The sequence below is a fragment of the Urocitellus parryii genome, chromosome 1, assembly GCF_045843805.1.
Source record: "Urocitellus parryii isolate mUroPar1 chromosome 1, mUroPar1.hap1, whole genome shotgun sequence".
NCBI classification, from domain to species: Eukaryota; Metazoa; Chordata; class Mammalia; order Rodentia; family Sciuridae; genus Urocitellus; species Urocitellus parryii.
Window position 1 is genome coordinate 69,500,930 of NC_135531.1, and position 14,479 is coordinate 69,515,408.

A 14,479-nucleotide genomic window follows, 5' to 3' on the forward strand; every position below is an offset into this window, starting at 1 on the left:
ACAGACAGATCATAAAGAGTCAATGCAAGATAGAACTGCCAAGATGCAAGACAGGCTTTTTGCCAAGATGCAAACATCCATATCAGAGCACAATGGAGAGAGGGAGAAAATTAATAGCTCCAAGACAAAGGTAGAAAAGTTGTCATATACACTGATACAGAATGGTAGTAACCATAAAAGTTCTTGGCAATCTTAAAAGAAGCAAAAGAGGTGTTGTTGATTTAGACTCAAATTTAAAATCTAAACTGTATAAATTCAGACAGGAAAGCTAAGCTTCTTCCACTATTATCATGTTAATACAAAAATGGTGGCAACCAACCCAGTGGTGTGGTGTTGCCAAAGATACACACCCAAAAAAATGGTTCTGTAGAATTTAAATACAAGGAGAAAGGACAAAACATTTACTCATGCACATGTGGCAAAGTGTATTTGCACTTCTTCCATGGCAAAGAATTCTACAATTTTAATTCTACAATTAAAATTTAGTGAATGTTATTTGGAATTAAAAAATTGTATATTTATACTTAAGCTTGTGAAATTACCAGTATATATTGTCATTATAATATGTGCTATAATTACAGAGAATACCCTGATAATAACTGATCAGTCATCTTCAATTTGATGTGGAACAAGCCTAAATATAGATACATTGGAAGTCTTCTTTTTACACAAGAGTCAGAGACATAGTGCATTTATTAGTCCAAAGAGTCAATCTTAATGGCAGATATTAAAAACATAGGTTAATGAGAGCTTGTCTCTAAGTGAAAAATATAAAAAAGGGGTGGGGATATAGTTCAGTGGTTCAGTGCCCCTGGGTTCAAACCTCAGTACAAAAAACTAAAAATAAAATAGGACCTGAATACAGAGAGGTGTTGAACATATGAAGCAGATGAAAGATACCAGGAATATTACATTTTTATTTAAAACATAAATACCCTTTCACCAATTTGAAATTGACCAAAGAAGAACTGGAATATCAACTAGTTCAATAATGCATAAAGTCTCTTTTTATGTCATCTCCAGCTTCTAGTTTTCATTCCTTGAAAACAAATACAGATCTTAGAGAAATTCTTAAAGAAATATGAATATCAACATTTTTAGAATTGTGCTTTTTCCAGGCCTTTACAAGTACCACACAATTTTTAAATATTTATATATGACAATTCTTTCCAAAGCATTCAATTTGGTTTTCCCTATATTATTATCTTTCTACATCCATCAGAAAATTCCATTCAATATACACAAAGTTCAGTTTTTTTAATACTTGTTTAAACTTTTGTGTTTTCAAGAATTACTACTACTGACACAAACCTTCAGTTCAGCTGGTGGATGTAAACATTCTTCAGCAAAGTAGTTTGAGATATCCTATGAGCAACAAACTTTCAGTGTGTCAAGTGCATTAGACTACAAGTACATTTTACATGGAAAATGTAATTAATCTGTTAATTTGATTAAGAAAAATAGATTATGAGATCTCCTACTACAGACGATTAATTAGTAGATAATAAATGGGTATATATATATGTATATGGTAATATATAAATAGTTATATATCTATGCATACTGACAAGAATGTGAGGAACGTAATAGGTAGAAAAAGAAAATATCACAGTTTTTAAACTGGTCAAAGGTTTCTAATTAGGAAATAAGAATCTTCGAAACTTGATTGAACTTTTTCAATTTATTTTACTAAAAGAGCAGAAACTATGTTGAATCTATAGTTGTTTGTAAATCACAAAATTATATGAAAGAAAAATGTAAAAATGGAGAAAATGGCTTCCCTTCTTAAAACACAAATCCACATGTATCTCACTTTTTTATATTGTTGTCTTAGTGCATTTTCTGTTTCTATAATCAAATACACAGACTGATTTGTAAAGAATAGAAGTTTATTTGGCTCAAAACTGGGATGTCCAAGAGCCCCCTTGGAGTGCAGTGAGGGCCTTCCTGCTGCATCAAAACATGACAGAGAGCATCACATGGCCAGACATGGCTGAGCATGCCAATTCAGTTCTTTTTATCATCTTACAAAACCACACTGATGTCGTCATGGGCCCCACACTTATAAGTACATCTAATGCTAATTATCTTCCAAAGGCCCCACCTCCAAATACTATTATTACCTGAATTGGGGAACTAAGATTCTAACACATGAACTTTTGAGGAATATATTTAAAACCATAGAAATTAATAGTTCATTCTGACCTGAAAAACAAATTATTGATATTCTATGTGTTTTTAGAAAAACTTTCTGATTGCTAGTTTGAAAATAAATTATCATTGAAGCACAAAATGAGAGTGACTTGGCTTAGAATAGGAGTGGTTTGGGTTGGACATGGGAGAAGGCCAGCAAAGACTCTAGAATGACCTTAGGTTTCTTTTGTTGTACAACTGGGAGGCTCCTTAGATTTTTATGTATCAAGACTCTACTCATCTGAAATGAACTATTTTCTTACCTACATCAAAAAGCACCTGAAAATCAACTATCAAGTGGCCCATTTTTTTCTTCCCTATAATAAAAAAAATGATGTTTTTGTTTATAAATTTTGTTTCACAGATCTCATATTAGTGAATATTTCTCCCAAAGTCTTACAGTATGTTGTCTATGACTTTGAGAATTTGTTATTAGTGGTTACTCTCATCTTTTCTCTTTGTCTGTATTCAGGTTCCTCAATAGGAATTTGTGTCAGTTTGCATAAGGAATTGTTACCCAAAATGTATTTTAAAACAGGATTCCCATAAGTCATATTTAATCTGGTCTACAAAATATTTTTATTACAGAATTTTAAAAAAAAATATGTTATTTAGAATGAATAAATTGCTACTATTTTCTAAGTCTACTGAATCACCAGGTTTCTTAAGGTAATAAAATTTACTAAAAGTCTGCATACCGATACTATAATTACAGATAAAATCAATATAAAATAAAAGAAAACAATTTATATTTATATTTATGTCAAAAAAATTGAGAATTGCACAATTTTGGAAAACAAAAATTAAGATATTTTCAGATCTTCTAAACTATCACTTAGTGTTTCCTAGAGGAATCCCAACTTGCTAATAAATCCTATGTATTCCTGTGAGTTATTTATTCCATTTTCCATGAGTAATTCTAGAGTCATAGTATTCTGATTTTGAAAGCTGCATTGAGCTGTTTGTTATTCTGATTCACACTTAAGCAAATGTTCACTCTGGCAGAAATAGTCTGCTGTTGACTGTGTGTTATGTAATTTTAAAGCTTCATGTTGGTCATTGTTACTGTCAGAATCTACCCATTCTGTTCAAATGGAACTGTTATCAGTCTTCTGTAATGAGACTTAAGTTGAAGACAAATTTTGTTTGGTCTTCTCAGAAAGAATCTTATCTGTGAATTTTAAAATTGTACTCACCTCCCCAAATCACTGACATATTTTCCTATCACTAGGACAAAGTTTCGGATTATAAAAGCAATTCCAAAGTACATTGCTTTGGAAACATGGTGGCGTGGGAGTGCTCATCAGTTTAGCAGTGTGTATGCATTGTGATATATTTACCAGAGACTAACAAAAGACATAGGAGAAATTGATAATTGGCATGAAAAATACAAAATGTGCCAAATGGTTTTTCTGAATATTGAGGAAAGGAGGGTTAAACATAATGCTGTACTTTACGCTAATGAAAATGTCCAGTATATTCCTTTCCCGGAGCAAAACAACATGTTAATGACCGAGCTTAATGCCATTTTTGTTAATGTGACATCCAAGGAAGCACTCCTTCTGGAGCTATAAACTGTGTTCAAGGATAAAGATCAAAACTGCTAATCCCCTGCTCCTCGCTGGTGGCTGTAACTGAAGCCCTATGTCAGAATGGCCATCATTACTGTAAGTGGCAGCCATTTAGAATTAGGGCTGCCGCCTATCCTCATTGTTACCTCTCCTGAGGATTAACACACCATATTTGCTGAAATTTTTACTACAGCATTTCAGGACTCAAAAAAGGAAAGACTTCTCCTGTAGCATGAAAGTTCTTAAATATTCAATTCCTACAGAGTTTTTCTTTGAGTTCAACTCAAATGACATGCTTTCATCAAAGCTTTTTCTGCAGGAAGAGGGCGGCATTTCAAAATCCATATAGAGATGTAACAAATTCGATAATAGGATCTAAAGAATAGCTGGGGTTGAGAAGAAGGAGATGGAAATGTGGGAGTCTTCATTCCAATATCTTCATTGTGAAGACTGGAATTAGTTAGGCTGATTATATGGATCAAAAAGACAGATTGTGGACCTAGGGCTAAATCATTGAGGATTATGGCAGACTGTCCTGGATTTGTGGGCTTCTTAGCAAGACCAGTCATAACAGGATCTCCCACTAGAGGGCAGTATCTTGATTACTTTTGTTTACTCAATGTTTTGATATTTTATGAACTGTCCTTAATGGAGTCCAACTCTTAGTTATCTTTTTCTCGTCTGTTAATCTGAATGCTGAATGTTTCTTGGTATACCCTCTTCTGACTTCTGTTCTATGTTAGTTTGTTCTGGGAACTTAAGATTTGACTGTATTAATTGATTCAATTTTCATAACGACTTTCTGAAGCAAGATTATTGTCCTCTAGGTAAGGGCATTGAGTCTAAAAACAGTATGGTAACGTGGTGTCTAAGCTAAAAGAGATAGGATAAAGCTTCACAATCAAGTCAACTCTCCAATAAATTCTATTCTACCATTGTGCATAGAACCCCATGGGCTTCATTTGCACAAGACAGTATGTCTCTCATATGTATGACAGCTTTTTGTGGTAGGAAGAAATGAGCTATCTTTCCATGGTTAAAGATGCAAAGCAGCTGAGTGTGTGTGTGTGTGTGTGTTTGAGAGAGAGAGAGAGAGAGAGAGAGAGAGAGAGAGAGAGAGAGAGAGAGAGATTAAAATTGAATATCTAGCATTTCAACTTAAAAGGGAAAAAAATTCCAACAAGTTAATAGATTATATTGAAAATTTATCACCTTTTCATTATTTCCAATGTTAATTCCAACTGTTAATTTCAAATTTCAGAGCTTTAAAAAATTCATTGCTCTTTACATCTTCAAATTTACTGTCATGTATATTACTTACAGATGTTGGTTTTTAAAAAGGAGCCATGTACAATAACTGTAGGACAATGGGGAAAGTTAGTTGCACAGCCATGTTTCTGATTTATATGAGATGAATATAATGAGAATTTCTCTTTATGAGGGAATACTTACATTTAAGCAAATGTTTATATTCTTTTATTCTAATACACAGTTGAACAGAACCAGTGATAATGTAGGAACCAAACAAGCATTGTGGATCAAGGAAATTCTTTCACACTATTTCAATTGTGCTTTAACTGTGGACACTAGAATATAAACAAGCATTATTCATGGAAATTGATTATTAATAAAAAAGAATACAATAGCAATTTTGGTACTAATAAATCATTATTATAAGACAATAATAGCATAGTTAAAGTTGATAGCATTTAGTGTTTCTTTAGCAATTCTACTTGCTCAGTTTTTTATTTTCTCTCACCTGAAGTATTCTTTCCTCAAATTTTCTCTTCAAACATATGATGTGCTTCAACTTGAATTCTCTTACTCAAGACCTACATACAAGTAATCAGATACATATTGAAGAGTAAATAACTTAATAATACAAAGCCATCCACATGTAAGTTATTATTTTTAATAATTGCAAGTGCAATGGACATCCAGGTAGTTATTATATTGTTTTTGTTATAATAACTATTATAATTCTATACTCTCCATTAAATGCTTATTAGGTGCCTACTATGCATAAACATATTGTCATAATTTTATGTAGGTATTTTTATGATCCCCATTTTACAAATCAAGAAGCTAGAGACATTTAATGAGTCATCCAAGATCACAGTCAATGGAGAAGTATATATGGTTAATTATTTCACAATTTCTCCTTAAAACTCCTCTGTCTCCCTCCCCTCGACTCTTTCTATGTGTAAAGTATGTGCAATTTTTACAGCAATTGACATTCAAAAAAACCTACATCTCCTGTAAAAGCAGCTCAATCCAAATATAAATTTCACTTCAGTCACAATTGCATCAATTTTTTTCTGCTCCAATTTTGTAGAAATGTTCTATATAGCCTTTGTTGTTACCAACCAATATTGAATTTAAGCATTAATTGCATTAATGCAACTGTATATTTTCTAAATATTAGAATAATAAGTACATATTAGAGAAATAAATCATCATTTTAAAAATGTTTGGTGACCAAAATCCATGAATCAATCATTACACACAGAATTTAGGGGGTTTTGAGTTAAGATAATTATTTGTTTTATATACATTGGAGTGAATTAAAAGAGCATTATTTTCCAGCTTCCTTATCACAGGTCCAAGTAAAATGAATAGGTGAGACACTCTACTTTTTTAAAAATAATACCCTGTCAAAAATCATAAGACTTTGCTATCACAACTGACACTAATTGGCATCCTTGTTAGCACTTTCAAAAGAGAGGTCAAGACTGGAAGTTTGTAGAAGCTGAATTACACCCTTCTTATAAGTGGTTCCTCTGGGTTGAAGAGCAGAGATGTGGAAAACCTTAGAAAAGTTTGGCATGTGCCTTTATTACAAGAAAAACAAGAGACATTGATGCTGATATGTGGGCATTGATTATTTGACATCTTGGTAGAACATTATATATAAAACTTACAGACAGATGTCTAAAAGAACTGAAAAGATCAGATAACAGTAATGCAATTTCACATTTTCTTATCCCGAGCCTTTCGGGATAGATGTGAATGTATATAGAATTTTAGAAGGAATGTGTGTGGAGGGGAAGGCATATTATAAAGGAAAAAGTGCATATGCTTTATGTCACACTCCAGTATAAAGGAAGCATTTAAATGTAGATAATAAAGAAAGGCTGTAGGGCTGGGGGTAGAGCTTAGTGCTAAAATGCTTGCCTAAAATGAGCAAGATTTGATCTCCTCCACAAAAATAATAATAATAATAATTTGCTGCCAACTGTGTTATGAAAAAAATTCTGTTGTACTTCTATATAAAATTTGAAATTTCTGAATGGGTAATATGGTATTGTGGGCTTGTACAAGAATTGAGATTATTTAGTTATGACCAAAAGATTGAAATGTAATTAAAATGCACTTTGTTAATTGATAGTGTCAGCAAACATTTATCAAGCCCTTACTATGAGCCAGTTATCATGATAGGTGAGGCAGTAAAGACAAGACAAATGTGTCATACATATGAATGGTGTTTTGTGACCAACTTTATTCATCTCCAGTAAAATCAGAAAAGGAAGCAAATATTTGAAATGTACTTCAGAAGAATTAAATAATATAAGGACCAATATTTCTCATTTCCAGAGTTATTAAGTACAGGAACAAATTATCTAAGAAGCTTATGGATTCCACTTTCCTCTGGGAATGTTCAAAGACAAATCATCTGTCTTGGATGATTTGGAGGCAGCAGAATCAACAGCACATTTTTAAGGCCCCATACAAATCCAGATTCTGTATTTAAATGTTAGTTTTCCAAGCTCTGATTCTAATTAATTCTTATAATTTAATTCTTTTTTTACAGAAGCATCTGTATGTGTCTAAAGAAACAATTGCTTTGCATAAACACAAAGGTACATAAATCTAAATAACCACAAATCTAGAAATTTGATACACATAAATCAACATTCAATTAAATTTCAGTTAACTAAAGTAAGTTAACATAAACATCAAGAAAACATGGGCTAGTATATGAAGAAGTCAACAGATAGATTCAAAATGCATTATTTTCAATAAATAATTGTATAACAAATAGAAATAAAGCACCATCATTGTCATTTGAAAAAACACAAAGGATTGTGGTGTTGTTTTTTGTCATCCACAAATAAATCTGTGACTCTGGAAACCAACTACATAAGCACTGCTAGTCATATGGGAAAGGTATCCTCTGTACTGCATCCATTGCCTATTCACCAAGATTTTTTAAAAATCAGTATCTGCCATTCATTAAGTAATAGTAAATGTAATAGTGATACTTGCTTTTCCAAAAGGTGTTTTCTCCTTTAACATTCAGTACACATAATTTTCTGTAACCATGCACACACAAATTACTAAATTTACTGGACCAATTGAGTATTTTAAACATACAAACATATTTTTTTCCAAACATATTTTCATACACCTACATGCAATGGATGAATAAAAATTGAATTTTAGCTGGGCGCAATGGCACATGCCTATAATCCCAGCAGTTCTGAAGGCCAAGGATTGTGAGTTCAAAGCCAACCTCACCAAAAATGAGGCGCTAAGCAACTCAGTGAGACTCTGTCTCTAAATAAAACACAAAATAGGCTGGGATGTGGCTCATTGGGCAAGTGCCTCTAAGTTCAATCCCTGTTACCAATAATAATATTAATAATAATAATAATAATAGTTTTTATTTGCTGATATTTAATAACCAAAACTCTACAGCTACCATCATGTAGCCCCTTACAAGGGCAACCAGGTGTGCCAGGAGGCATCTATCCAAGAGACATCATCTAAATATGCTAGGATATGAGTTATTTCCATAGAAAACTGATTATTATTACCTCTACAGCAAAATCAAATTTTATTGAAATGAGTCAGGTCCAAGGTCATTCCATCAAAAAAGATGTTCCCATATAAGTAGAAATTGAAACACTCTTTAGACTATACTTCACCAACGTGGGACAAATTTTAGGTTGTTTATATTTCCACTGGGGCATGTACTCTGAAACATCTGGGAAAAGTAAACACCAATTCTAAATTCTATTAGGTAAGTATTGTAACCCTTGTCATAGCAGATATAGAACCAGTAGGACAAAAATTTGACAGGCTTTTTACTATCAGTCACAAAAGACAGAAAACTAGAGGGAAGCAGTGCATTTCATTAAGAATATAAAACAAGTCATTTGATCAGGACAGAATAAAAGTATATGTGATTAAAGCAACGGGTTGTTATATTCAGTGTAGCTCTACCAACTGCAATGTGTCAATCTTTTTTCTCAGAATGAGTCAACCATGGGTATGTACCCTCCTTAATTTGTTGCTTTGAATTGCATGTAATCTTGGTGAGGATAGTATATATGTGGTAGATGCTTTTCTGCTGATCAATATTGTGTTGCTGTTTTTTGTCATCCACAAATAAATGAACATGACAAATGAAAATCAATACTAAATTTGTCAGTGGTGATGAGTAGATGCTGATGATTTCAAAATCCAAGAGTTCACAGCAAGACGATGAAAGGGAACTCACCAGACAACTATCAAAGATTGCAATACCAAGCTGATTAATTCTAAAATCCCCAAAGTGTTTTCCCTACCTGCCTTGTACAAGCAGACATAGCATTGGAAAAAACAGTCATATTGAACGACTATGTAATTTTGAACTGGAAAGAGGTATATAATGTGAGAATCCCTCTGAAAAATATTCATTGTTAAGACCAACTTGAGGTAGTAGACTGCCTGTCTCTCTTTGACTTTTATTCTGCAACAAAGATAAAAATAGATGACTTTTGACTGATCTTTTGTTTTATATTTATTTTTTAGTTGTAGTTGGACATAACATTTTTTTAAATTTTATTTATTTTATTTATTTTTATGTGATACTGAGGATCAAACCCAGGGCCTCGCACATGCTAGGCAAGCACTCTACTGATGAGCCACAACCCCAGCCCCTGATCAATCTTTTTTATTTTAAATTTATAATACAATTTATTTCTATTCCTAAAATTCTGAATTAAAGCCAATAAAATGTAACAACTGATAATCACTTCATTAAAACAGTTGACTTAGGCGTCTGCAATGGTAACTTGGACCTCCACTCTTAACTCAATACTGATGGAAGTCATCTGCTTCCCAATCTCAGAAGGGCTCTGCAAGTCAATGAGTCACTTGTGGATTCTCATCTGGAAATGACCCCTTGTCTTGGAACCTTCACCACAAGATGTTTTTCTTGTAATGATTCTCAAAAGTCTTGGTAGGCAGGGGAACAAGTCCTTTCACTTTGTGATTCTTTCCCTTTCCAGTACTGATCAAGTCAGCACACACTTTCTCCAGCGATTTCACATTGAGGCTGGTGAGGGTAATTCTAACTTGATGAATCCACTGGTGTCTTTCTGTTGTCTTCAAATGCCATGGCTGCAACGTGGCTTCCTGACCCACTTGTTGTTGGGCAAGAGAAAACAGTGGTGAGGGAGGAGCAGAAGCAGGCAACAGGGTGTTCCATGGTACCCACAATCATGTCGTGCTCAAAAAGCTGATCAACCTTTGTCTTGTTTTAAGTTGCCTCTGTAGTTTTCACCTCAAAGAGTCATAACTACAAAAAACAAGACATTAATTCTGGATAATACACTATATTTACCAACTGTTAAAAGTCTTATCACAAAAAATGAAGGCATTAGTAACATCTACATCATAGAATTTTGTGACTTATAAATGAATTGATGCAATGTGGAAAGCTCAGTATGGCACTCATGGAGAGTTCAGTAAATTTTAACTATTATTATTATATAAAGAATTATGTGGCTGGGCATGGTGGTGCATACCTGTAGTCCCAGCACCTTGGGAGGCTGAGATCAGAGGATCACAAGTTCAAAGCCAGCCTCAGAAACTTAGCAAGGCCCTAAGCAACTTAACAAGACCCTGTGTCAAAAATAAATAAATAAATAAACAGGGCTATGGATGTGGCTCAGTGATTAAGCACCCCTGGGTTAAATCCCCAGTACCCCCCACACTCCGACGAAAGGAAGGAAGGAAGGAAGGAAGGAAGGAAGGAAGGAAGGAAGGAAGGAAGGAAGGAAGGAAGGAAGGAAGGAAAGTAGGTGTGGAAGAATTGCTACTTTATGCATTCCTCTTTTACTTAAGTGCCATTTTCCTAATTGATGTTTATGCACTGATAAAAGTAATAAATAGTACATTAAAAGAACTCTTGACTGAAAAGAGGTAAAATTCAATGGCGGTTCCTGACTTGCCAGGAACTGGTCTTTTATATGATCTGGAAAAATTCACTTAATCCTTACAGAATTCAACTTCTTCATCTGAATATATGGAGTTAGTCTGAGCAGTTCTAAATTATCTTCTTGACCTCTGGTATCATTTAATTGCTATGATTAAAATACACTTTGTTGTTTATGAAGCCATAACCTAAACTGAGAAAATATATTCATCATTCTGACTTTTACATGAGAATATTCTAATAAATATTTCTTCTTCTCTACATATATCTAAAAATTTTTAAATACTTAGTTATGATGTCACTATACAAATGCCAAAGTTGCTAACAATGGCATCCACACCAATAGCACCCTCTTATAAATGGGTACCTTATATAAATTGAATACTGCTTCACTTTGGCCACTTCTGGCTTTTATTGTTCAAATATCTTCCTTCCACTAGCATATTATTATAATCTAGTTCACCAGAATGAATGGAGTATATCTGCAATTTGGGGCTTTAGTGAACTTTAAATGATCTGAATATATCCTACTGGTTGCCTGAAAGTCACCTTTCTTTTCTTTTTTTGCTAAAAGAACCCTGATTTTATTCAGGTATTAGTGGCTGGCCATGTATTTTAGAAAAGACTAAGTCCCCCATTGGTGAATCTTAATTAGTCTACATCATGGCCCTTTCAAGTGATTGATCTGGAAAAGAGCATGACCTGATTCTGGGGATGAGAATTAAAGGATAGTCTATAGAGTGGCTTGTGGGAAATATCTGAGACAAAGTCATTTACTGGCCATTATCTTCTCTGTGTGATGTCTGGAACTATAGAAGCTGTTTTATGACCAAGATGTGAGACATCTAAGAGGCTGTGGAATGAAAGCTGGAAAAGTATGATCCTTCTTGATTTTACTGAGTCATTGAATTTGTGAACTTTGGCATTTTATGAACTCTGGACTTCCTGTTATGTGAAATTATAAGTGCCCTTATTGTTTAAGTCATTTTAAGCTGTTTTTTATGTTATATTAGAAAGCATACTTCCAGTATAAAAGAGTCAAAAAATCCAGCCGCTGTAACACCCAAGATCTTGGTGGCTTGACCCAGAAGAAATGTATTTCCAGTTTACCTATACAGTTAGACCTGGGTCAGCAGCAGTGTCTCTCAGTAGCAGTATCTCCATGCAACCATCCACATCAAAGTCTCCTTCCTGTATGGTTCTATCAACTCTATATACAGTCAAGTCATGGTGAAAGAAAAAGTACAGATGACACATTGTAGTACCTAAATCTTTACCATGGAATCTCATCTAATTGTTTGAAAAGTGAATTTGGCAAATACATAATTATGTCTTTAATATATATAGCTGCTTTAAAAACTCTGGTAGAGTAACAATTTTTTAAAATAAAATCAGTGTTGACTTTATAGCTTGAAATAGCCATTGTCATGTTTTAAAAGAAATATTTTGTTTATATATAGATCATATAATCTCTTTTCCAACCCCCAGAAAATAGGGATTTGGTTTAAACACTGGAAAGTAATGCAAACTGGACAGGATTAATCATGTGATATATTTCCACCAAAGATCAAATGTATTTTTTAGAGGAAAGAAGTCCACTTACTCACATTGAACATTTGATAAAGTGTATAATAAAAACAATAAAATTTTAGTTTAGAACACAAAAGGGTATGTGATAATCATTTGTTGTGTGAACCCAAAGAAAATCTATTTCCTCTAGATGGTTTATTAAAACATTGAAATGTCTGTAATATCACTTTTGATTTTTTTCTCCTTTAATGTTCCTGTGCTAAACTATGAAGATTAACGATTAAAATGAGCTGTTGGATATGTTGTCAATGTTCTCTCATATATATCTTTAGTTGTGTACATGCATTTTTAGTTATTCTCAGTAGTCTATTTCAGGAATAAAGTTACTGGTGCAACAGAGCAGTCCAAAGATCAATCACAAACACTATCCAGTTGTTGCCGGTAGTCAATATCTAATACTTATGGGAGAAACAAAAACTCTAGGAAAAAGATAACACTGAGTCACTTGTAGGAGATTTCTCATGTCTGGTAGGTGACAGAGAAAGTGAAGCAAGACCAATCCCATTACTACTAGTTATGCTTCAGCCACTCCAATTTCATTCATTTTGCTTTTATTTCTGATGTGCAGAGACTGTTTGATGAATTTCCTTCTGGGGACAGGCCAGTCTTGGAAGAATGTACATTAAAAAGTCATAAAGAGTACATAATTTATTAAACCTGACTCATTATTGGAAACTGTTAGCATACAATTCCTTTAATAGGAATCATTGGTGGAGAAAATGACTATTGTTTTGATCTGATCACATAAGCTATGGCATAATTTTCCTTGTCTATGGTGATTTACCTAATATTGAACAACATGAATACTCAAACTCTGCTTGCTGCTGGAAAACAGACACAGATGCTCTGGTTTTTTTTTTATTGATAACAACAGCTTTACATTTTTATTATGTTTGTAACAAGTAAACTCTCCAAGTTTTCAGTGAAATGATTGAATAATTGAATAGAGTAGCTATATCACCAAGTGCAAAATGGACAAGAATAGGGATCAGTTTTACTGGGGGCCTTTCATCTATGAGCCAGGTACAGTGAGGAAAACAATCAATCCAGAAATGTTTTCCTGCCAGGTACAGTGGTGAACACCTGTAATTCCAAACGCAGAAGGATGAGGCAAGAGGATTACAAGTTTGAAGCCAGTCTCAGTAACTTAGCAAGACTTAGCCACTGAGCAAGACCCTGTCTCAAAATAAAATAATAAAAAAAAAGAACCAGGAATCTAGCATGTGGCTCAGTGATAAGGCACCCCTGGGTTTAATCGTCAATACAAAATAAAAAATAACAAACAAGGAACAACAACAATAAAAACAACAAAACTCCATCTGCCTACTATGGGCAAAGAGAAAGGCAAGTCTTAACATTTTAAGGAAAAATAAAAATGTCAAGGGGCTAAGACAAGTTACATACATGAACATAGCTGCTGCAGATAGATATAAGGCAACATATTTTTGAACTCTAAGGATACAGAAAGACTAAGTGTAATATTTCAGTGATACGGTTTGGTCAAGGAATAATCTTTACCTTATAGTTCTTTCTCTGACCTAGTCACATTTTTTTGCATATTATCTAACATTATCTTACAAGCAGAATTATAGAACTAATTTATTTTAATGACTGGATAATTTTAAATAATATAGTAAAATTCGTTTCACCATTACCCTATTTGAATTATTAGAACATTTTTCCAGGTTTTTTCTACTGCAAAAATGCTATAATAATCAATCTTGCAGTAATTTTGCCTTTATTTCTATAGAATGCCTTACTAGAAGTAGGATTGCTGGTACCAGAGGTATAGTACATTTTTTATTATTATAAATACATTGTCAAAAAATGTGTTCAAGTTCACCTCTCCCACAGAAAGGTCATGGCTTACATCTTGCTCACAGACTAGCTGTCGTTCTTATCAAGTTTTGCCCATCTGGTG

General features: G+C 33.5%; 1 pseudogene; it reads right to left on the reverse strand.

Annotated features, from left to right (window-relative positions):
• Nucleotides 1-9,802: 9,802 nt before the first annotated feature.
• On the reverse strand, nucleotides 9,803-10,149 carry LOC113196931 (small ribosomal subunit protein uS10 pseudogene; annotated as a pseudogene).
• Nucleotides 10,150-14,479: the final 4,330 nt, after the last annotated feature.